Below are 8106 nucleotides of genomic sequence, written 5' to 3' on the forward strand. Positions count from 1 at the left end.
GTTATTCATTATGCGAGCAAAACTCTGAATGACGCCCAACTCAACTATTCTACCACTGAAAAAGAATTGTTGGCAGTTGTTTTTGCTCTAGATAAATTTTGCCCCTACCTGATAGGATCTAAGGTTCTTGTTTATTCTGATCATGCCGCCCTTAAGTACCTTCTCACAAAGAAGGATGCTAAAGCAAGGCTCATTCGTTGGATCCTATTGCTCCAGGAATTTGATCTCGAAATTTGAGATAAAAAGGGATCTGAAAATATAGTAGCTGACCACTTGTCCAGACTGATTATTGAGTCATCTGCAGAATCCTTACCTGTATCTGAAACTTTTCCGGATGAACAACTAATGATGATTTTCCATACCAATGTTCCAAGGTATGCTGACATAGTCAACTACCTCGTTACTGAACAAATGCCCAGCTCTTGGACCAAACAGGAGCAATTTCGCTTCCTAGCTCGTGTAAAGTGGTATTTTTGGGATGAACCATACTTATTTAAATATTGCCCTGATCAAATCATCCGACGGTGTATCCCTGAATACGAACAAAGGAAAGTCCTTTTCTTTTGTCATGACCACGCTTGTGGTGGTCATTTCAGTGGTAAAAAGACGGCTGCAAAGGTTTTGCAGTGCGGATTCTATTGGCCCATACTATTTCATGACTCACACGAGTATTGCAAAGCATGTGATCGATGTCAAAGACTAGGAAAAATTTCAAGAAAAAATGAGATGCCCCTGAACCCAATCTTAATTGTAGAAATTTTTGACGTTTGGGGTATTGATTTTATGGATCCTTTTTCTATGTCATTTGGGCACCAGTACATACTTCTAGCTGTTGACTATGTGTCCAAGTGGATTGAAGCTGTCGCATGTAAGACCAATGATCACAAAGTAGTGATCAAGTTTCTTAAGGAGTCTGTCTTCGCTCGCTTTGGCACCCCTCGTGCTATCATTAGTGATGGGGGGAAACATTTTTGCAATAGCATTTTAAAAGCCCTTGCTAGGAAGTACAACATCACCAACAAAGTCGGTACACCATATCATCCACAAACGAGTGGACAAGTTGAGATTTCCAACAGAGAAATCAAGACCATCCTTGAGAAAACTGTCAATCCATCTCGAAAGAATTGGTCCCATAGGTTAACAAATGCATTGTGGGCATATCGTACGGCCTACAAAACACCAATTAGAGTGTCCCCATATAGGATTGTCTATGGCAAGGCTTGCCATTTACCTGTCGAGTTAGAACACAAGGCCTATTGGGCAATCAAACGCCTAAATTTCGATCTCGACAAGGCAGGAGAACATAGAAAGCTTCAGCTCGACGAGCTTGAAGAAATTAGGAACGATGCTTACGAGTGTGTTAAGAAGTACAAGGATCGCATGAAAGTCATGCATGATAAAATGATTACTCGTAAAGAGTTTCACCAAGGACAAAAAGTTTTCTTATATGATTCTCGATTACATCTATTTCCTGAAAAACTTAAATCTCGCTGGACTGGCCCATACATGGTAAAGAAAGTGCATCCGCATGGTGCGGTAGTAATATGCAATACTAAGGATGGTAGGTCATTTCAAGTTAATGGACATCGTTTAAAACCATACCTTGAGTATCTGAGTCCAGAAGTTGAGGAGACACTTCTGACAGACCCTGTCTATTATGAGTGAATCGGAATTGTCTGGCTGAAGACATAAAACTTAGCGCTCTTGGGAGGCAACCCAACATGTAAATATTAGAAAAAAAATAATAATTAAAATAAAAAAAAGAAACAAATTTCAATAAATTACTAACATGCAGGTTTGGGGGTATTTTTTCCAATCTTCAAGTTATCCTGCCATATCAAGGTCCAAAATCAGGTAATGTCTCATCTATCCTTGTGGAGTGATTGATTATAACCCTATTTGATTTTGATGAGCACAAAGCCATTGAGTATATTTTATGTTATACTAATAAATTCAATCCAGCATATCAGGTAAAATTTGTACGAATCCTCTTTTGAGTGCATGTGGAAATCAGCTTAAGTCAAAGGCTGAAACTCGAGTCGACTTTGGAGGATTTCGAGTCGACTCCAAGTGTTTCAGACGTTCTGGCACAGGCTCGAGTCGACTCCGGCACACTGCGAGTCGACTCCGACTGAGAACAGACAGCAGGACAGAAAGATGAATCTCAGACCCTGTCACCGAGTCGACTCCTGAAGAATTCGAGTCGACTCCGATGCTTGCCGAGTCGACCTCCGATAGTTCCAAGTCGACTCCAAGGAGTAACAGACTGAAAGACAGAGAAGTTATTTTTTGGACTCTGAGAGCCGAGTCGACTCCAGAAGAACTCGAGTCGACTCCAACGGTTGGCGAGTCGACTCCAAAAAAAGGCGAGAGTTGACTCTCAGAGGAATGCAAGACTAAAAGTCAGAGAGCCAACTTTGGTGTCTGAGAGCCGAGTCGACTCCAGCAAAGTCCGAGTCGACTCCGAGGCAGTTCAACTCCAAAGACAGAAGACTAGTATTCAGGCTCTGAGAGCCGAATCGACTCCAAGAGAATCCGAGTCGACTCGAGGAAGTAAACCCAAAAGAAAGACCTTTGGATTCCTAAAAATGAGTCGTCTCCAGAAGGCAGAGTCATCTCCGGATATTGGCGAGTCGACTCCAAGTTTGGCCGAGTCGACTCCAGAACGGGACAGCACTTTATTTCAAATTTTGAACCGTGGGCGAGTCGTCTCTAGTAAAACATGAGTCGACCCCAGCAACAGCCGAGTCAACTCCAGATCGAGCGAGTCGACTCCGATCCCAACAGACACTGTGTCAGGAGTTGCAGATTGTGCAGAACGGCTCTAAAAGTGTGTCTAACGGCTAGTTTTCGATGGAAATTGCTTAAATAGCCAGAGTGAACAGTAATAGACATCAAGAGAGAGACTCCATTAAAAGCAAAAAGGGGTTTCCACCTACAAAAGCCTCTCAAGAGTAAATACAAGAAAAAGAAGGAAGAAGTGCATTGAAGTCCATCCTCCAAACGTCCTCCTCGCATTCAAGGCTCCCCTTCTGACAGCAAATCTTCAGCACACTCAAGAGAAGTTGCAGAGTTCGAGAAGCCCCTTTCTTCACATCCAAAATCTGTTTGAGGGCTTCTAACTCTTCTCTATTCATATTGTTTATATTTGCTTTTCAAGAAGCTATCCTTGTACTCTTTTCAAACTGCTTTTCTTACTTGATTCAATCAGGGGATTGAATCAAGGGTGTTAAGGTTGGTTGGTGAGCCGAGGGTAAAACCAATGTGTAAGGATTCGATTGTGATCCCGAGAAAACAATCGGGTGGTTCTAGTCGGTGAGCCTGTGAAAACCGACCGAGTTTGTTGTGATCTCGTAAAACAACAAGTTGGATTGTGAGCTTGTAAAACAACCGGCTGTAATCTGAGGGATTATAGTGAACTCCCAAGTGAAGCTTGGGGAGTGGACGTAGGAGCAAGGGTTAGCTCCGAACCACTATAAAATCTCTTGTGTTTGTGATTGTTTCATTGTCTCTTCCATTCTCTTCATTCACTGCATATAGTAAACTAATTAATCCACTTGCAATAAGGTTTAATTAGTTACTCATTAAGTTTTAATTTGCAATTATTACTTAAAACCCAATTCACCCCTCCTCTTGGGTTGTCTTCTTGGGCAACAAGTGGTATCAGAGCCGGAACTCTTCTGTCAAAAGAGTAAAAGATCAAAATGACAACCCCATTTGGATCTTCTCATATTGAGGGGCAATCCACCCAGAGACCTCCATTCTTCAATGGAACCGACTACTCCTATTGGAAGGCTAGGATGAGGATATTTATTCAAGCTCAAGAATATGAGATTTGGAGCACCATAGTTAATGGACCATACATCCCATCAATTTTTGTGGAAAGTGTTACTATACCCAAACTTGAAAAAGATTGGGATGACAATGATATTAGAAAGGCACAACTAAATGCCAAAGCAATGAATGTGCTTTATTGTGCCTTAGACCGTAATAAATTCAATAGAGTCTCTACTTGCAATTCTGCAAAAGAGATATAGGATAGACTTGAAGTGACCCACGAGGGCACGAATCAAGTAAAAGAATCTAAAATAAACATACTAGTTCATAAATATGAACTATTTAAGATGGAATCTAATGAAACTATCACTTGCATGTTTACTAGATTTACTGATATTGTCAATGGCCTAAAAAGCCTTGGCAAAAATTATACTAACAGTGACCTGGTCAGAAAAATTCTTCGATGTTTGCCAAGGTCATGGAAGGCCAAGGTAACGGCAATCCAAGAAGCCAAGGACTTGAACAAGCTTCCACTTGAGGAGCTTCTTGGATCCCTGATGACGCATGAGCTCACAATGAAACAACACAGCGAAGAAGAATCCTCTCATAAGAAAAAGGTAATAGCCCTCAAATCTACTTCTTCTAACAAGGATTTATCTTGCAGTAGCAGCAGCGAAGAAGAAGATAATGAGAGAGATGATGATGAGGCTCTTCTCGTGTGAAAGTTCAGAAAATTCATCAACCGGAAGAAATCCTTTCATCAGAGGAGAGGTCCCTCAAGTTCCTACAACAAGGATAAAGGTAAGAAAAGGAAAAATGAAGCAATCGGATGCTATGAATGCAAGAAGACGGGACATTTCAGAGTTGACTGTCCCTTGCTTAAGAAGGGCAGCAAATATAAGAAAAAGAAAGTCCTCGTCTCCACTTTGTCGGACTCTGATTCATCATCATCATCATCGGATGAGGAACAAGAGGAAAAGACCAACCTCTGCTTTATGGCGAATGAAAATAAGGTAACATCTGAAACGCATTTAGATTTTACCTTTGATGAATTGTATGATGCGTTTAATGAATTAATGGATGAATATAAGACTATAAATCTTAAGAATAAAGAGCTAAAACTAACCAATCAATCTCACTTCCATAAATACGATAAATTAATTAAGGATAAGGATTTTATTATTAAAGAAAATTTAGAACTTAAAACAAGCAACCAAATGTTAATTCAAAAAACTAATACCTTAATTAAAAATAACGAAAAACTAATCAAGAAAATTTCAGAACTTAAAAACGATAAACAAACTATAAGAGATAATTTCACAAAAGACTTAAACACACTAAAAATAGAAAAACAAAAGCTAACAAAAGAACTTGACAAATACAAACCTTTTGTTGAAAAATTTACATATAGTTCTGAAAAATTAGAAATGATACTTAATAATCAACGAGCTGTGTTTAATAGAGCTGGTTTAGAGTATAAACCTAAGAATAAGCAAAAGCTCCTTAGTAACTTTTTTGTGAAAGCAGGAGAAAGTAAAATTAAGAATATAACCTATTTTTGCTGCGGAAAAGTAGGACATAAAGCTAATGTATGTGACCATAAGAAAGTAGGAGCTAAAAGAAAAATTAAAAAGGTTTGGGTTCCAAAAGGAACCAACTTTACTAACCTTGAAGGACCCAAGAAAACTTGGGTACCTAAAATTGTATGATTTCCTTGTGTAGGAGTGTCTTGCAGCCAAAGTCGACAAAAACTGTTGGTACTTGGATAGTGGCTGCTCAAGACACATGACGGGTGATAAGGAGCAATTCTTCACCCTAGAGCCTAAAAAGGGAGGTGCTGTGACATTTGGAGACAATAACCAAGGTCACATCGTTGGTATAGGTAAAGTACAAATCACCTCCTCAACCTTTATTGATAATGTACGATTTGTAGATGGTCTTAAGCATGACTTACTTAGCATAAGTCAATTATATGATAGGGGTTTTGATGTTCTGTTTAAGCCAACCCTATGCATCATAACCAACTCAATTGACAATAGCTTAGTATTCAAAGGAATAAGACGTGGAAATGTGTACGTAGTAGATCTTGAAGATCTTGCCAAAAATAACCCTTGCTTAGTAGCTAGTGATACTAAGGTTAATGATGCAAGTTGGTTATGGCACCGTAAGTTAGGTCATGCAAGTATGGATACAATATCAAAACTAGTTAAAAGAGATTCTGTAATAGGTTTGCCAAAACTAAAATTTGTGAAAAATAAAATTTGTGAAGTATGTCAATATGGCAAAGAATCTAGGAGTTTTTTTAAATCCATAAACTGTGTCACTACTACTAGACCCCTTGAACTACTACACATGGATCTATTTGGACCAACTAGAACCACAAGTCTTGGTGGAAACAAGTATGGCCTTGTCATTGTAGATGATTTTTCTAGATACACATGGGTCATGTTCTTAGCTCATAAAGATGAAGCATTTTCAGTATTTAAGAAATTTCATAAGGAAGTTACTAATTCAAGAAATGCTTCAGTTATAGCTATTAGGAGTGATCATGGAACGGAATTTGAAAATCATCTATTTGACGAATTTTGTAGTAAAAAGGGGATAACTCATAATTTCTCTGCACCTAGGACACCACAACAAAATGGAGTTGTAGAGAGAAAGAATAGAACTCTAGAGAAAATGGCTAGAACCATGTTGTGTGAAAGTAACCTCCCTAAGTACTTTTGGGGGGAAGCCATTAATACATCATGTCATATACTAAATAGAGTTTTATTGAGACCCATTATAAAGAAAACACCTTATGAACTTTGGAGAAATAGAAAGCCCAATGTAAACTATTTTCATGTTTTTGGATGTAGGTGTTTCATTCATAATAATGGCAAGGATAACTTAGGTAAATTTGATTCTAAATCTGATGAAGGTATCTTTTTGGGATATTCTACATCAAGTAAAGCTTATAGAGTCTTTAACAAAAGAACCCTTGTTATTGAAGAGTCTATACATGTTGTTTTTGATGATACGAATGATATCTCTTCTAGCAAGAAAGTAGCTCTTGATGATGATGCAGGAATTCTTGAAGAAAAGATTGATGAGATGACATTACAAGAAGATGAACCAAAGCTAATTGGAGAAGCATCAACAAGTCAAGAGGTAATTGTTGATCATGGGCTGACTAAGGCTTGGAGGTATGCTCATGGTCATCCTAAGAAATTAATTTTAGATGATTCCTCTCAACCTGTTAGAACTAGAGCATCTCTTAGGAACTTAAATAATCATCTAGCATTTGTCTCACACTTTGAACCTAAAAACATAGAAGAAGCTGAAAATGATGCAAATTGGATAAATGCAATGCAAGAAGAGCTAAACCAATTCACTAGAAACAAGGTATGGAACCTAGTTGAACGACCCACTGAATACTCAATAATAGGAACTAAATGGATATATAAAAATAAACTTGATGAAAATGGAATCATGATTAGGAACAAGGCTAGACTAGTAGCAAAGGGCTATAATCAAGAGGAAGGTGCTACGATTTTAATTTTGTTCTTTTTAAAAGAGAAATTAAAAGTAGGATACCCCAAGTATAGGGTGTAGCAAAGTAATATTCTCGGTGAGTCCGAGATCGAATCCACAGGAATTTGACAGTGAATAAAAACTAAAGGCTAAATAATATTCAGATTGACAAAAATATAACTAAGGCATAAGAATTCAGCCTAGCACTTAATCATGCTTTTCTAAAATCATCTATTAATCATAATAAAATAGATTTAGTTTTATGGGCAGCATTACAGTAATTCTATTTTAAACTACAGGGATTTCTAAGCATCTGTTATACCCGGGGGAAATAACAAATCAGAGAAAATATATAAGTTTGAAATAATTTCTATAAAATTACTGCACCATAAATCAAATCAATAACATTAAAATCCTATTGATGATTAAATGAAATACATGAAGAAAATGCTAGGCTTTTCCTTAGCCTTAGCTAAAAGATATTTAGCTATCCATATGAGATGCAAGTAATTTTATAAAAGGGATTAGCATAGAATAAATAAAATAAACATAAACCCCTTTTTTATTTTTCTTTCTTCTAATAGGAAAACAGAGTGCTCTGTTTCCTTTTTTCTTCTCCCGTGGCCTCTTCTCCTCTCTTGCCCGGCTGAGAAGAAAGATCGGAAGAGGGAGCTTCGCTGGTAGATCCTCCGTTGGCCTCTTCCTTCTTCGTCGCACGGCTAGCTGTCCTCTTCTCCTCTCTCCCTCTCTCACCCGAACTTGGATGGATCCGGCCTCCTTCTTTGCTGGTTTGTTTCGTCCGGCTGGGAAGTTCGC

The sequence above is a fragment of the Phoenix dactylifera genome, chromosome 1 (genome assembly GCF_051530095.1).
Source record: "Phoenix dactylifera cultivar Ajwa chromosome 1, Ajwa_hap1_PhDact_Kaust_v1.1, whole genome shotgun sequence".
NCBI classification, from domain to species: Eukaryota; Viridiplantae; Streptophyta; class Magnoliopsida; order Arecales; family Arecaceae; genus Phoenix; species Phoenix dactylifera.